This window comes from Carlito syrichta, unplaced genomic scaffold (assembly GCF_000164805.1).
Source record: "Carlito syrichta isolate Samal-C Ts95f unplaced genomic scaffold, Tarsius_syrichta-2.0.1 Scaffold315113, whole genome shotgun sequence".
Classification (NCBI taxonomy): Eukaryota; Metazoa; Chordata; class Mammalia; order Primates; family Tarsiidae; genus Carlito; species Carlito syrichta.
In genome coordinates, this window is record NW_007259209.1 from 372900 (window position 1) to 374589 (window position 1690).

Consider the following 1690-nt stretch of genomic DNA (forward strand, 5'->3'; position numbering starts at 1 on the left):
GACATGTTCTCTTCACCAAGAGCAGAATAATTGGCCTTTATACATTTTTCTGTAATGCTATTTTTTCCTTATATTAGCTGTTTTTTGTAATTTTTAAAATATGCTTTATATTTAGAGCAGTTTTAGGTACACAGCAAAATTGAAAGATGTTACAGAGATTTCCCATAGAGACTTCTACACAGGCATAAGCTCCATGTAGTTAATATCCCCTATCAGAGTGGTATATTTGTCACAAATGATGAACCCACATTAATGCATCCTTGTGGACCCAGTGTCCAGAGTTTATACAAAGGTTCACTCTTAGTGTTGTAAATCTACAGGTTTTGACAAATGTTTAATGGCATGTATCCACTATTACAGTATTTTACAGAGCAGTTAACTTTCCTAAACTCATCTGTGCTGTCTTTTCATCCTTTCCTTTCCTTTAGCCCATGACAAGCACTCATCTTTTTACTGTCTTCATAGCTGTGCCTTTTCCAGAATGCCATATAGTCTGTAGCCTTTTAAGATCGGCTTTTTCCACTTTGTAATACATATTTAAGCTTCATTAATGTCTTTTCATGACTTGATAGCTCATTTCTTTTTAGTGCTAAGTCATATCCCATTGTCTAGGACCATGGTTTATTTATCCATTCACCTTTAATGGACAATCTTGATTGCCTCCAGATTTTTGCACTTGTGAATAAAACTGCTATGAAATATTTATGTGCAAATATTTGTGTGAACATAAGTTTTTAAACTCTTCTGGATAAATACCAAAGAGCTCATTGTTAGATTGCATATCAAAAGCATGTTTTTGTTTTGTAAGACATTTTCTTTCTTTCTTTTTTTTTTTTTTTTTGGACAGTCATACATCTACCTTTATTGTAAGCAGCAAGTGGGATGCTTCCAGCACAGTAAAAAATTTAATTTACAAAAGCAGGGATTCGGTGAAGCCACCTGGCTGGTACCCTTGGGAGCTCACACATAGATGCCAAGCCAGAGCATCAGGAAGAGAACTCCAAAGTCCATGAAAAGCAAGGCCACCAGGGAGATGAGTTCTTTGTAGATATTGTGACTGTACTTGGTGGAGGTGACCTCATAAACGAAGAATCAGGGGGTGAAGAACATGCCAATGGTCCAGAACACTAGGGTCAGATGTGGAAAGACCGCGCGTTCATGAGTCTGATATATCTGCTCATAGCCTTGAGCTCCATTTTGCCGGACTCTGAGTGAGCTGCAGATCTGCCACTGGAAAATTAAGAAACTTTCAAATTGCTGCTGTACGACTTTGCATTTCCCCCAGCAATGAGTGAGAGTTTTTGTTGTTCCATATCCTAGCCAGCACCTTGTGTTGCCAGTGTGTTGGATTTTGGCTATTTGAATAAGCATGTAGTAGTAACAAATTGTTGTTTTAATTTCCATTTTCTTGATGATGAGCATCTTTTCATATACTTATTTCCCACCTGCATATCTTGCATCTTTTTAAATACTTACTTGCAATCTGTATATCATCTTTGATCAAATGTCTGTTAAAGTTTTGGTCTATTTTTAAAATTAAGTTGTTTGTGCTCTCATTGTTGAGTTTTAAGAGTTCTTTGTGCATTTTGAATAATATAGCCCTAAACTAATGTCTTTTGCAAACATTTTCCACAATCTGTGACTTTTTTAAAAAAAATCATTCTCTTGACAGTGTTTTTTGCAGGACAGA

General features: G+C 36.1%; 1 pseudogene; it reads right to left on the minus strand.

The window, feature by feature from the left end:
- Positions 1-960: 960 nt before the first annotated feature.
- On the minus strand, positions 961-1196 carry LOC110594400 (annotated as a pseudogene).
- Between the last annotated feature and the right edge of the window lie 494 nt (positions 1197-1690).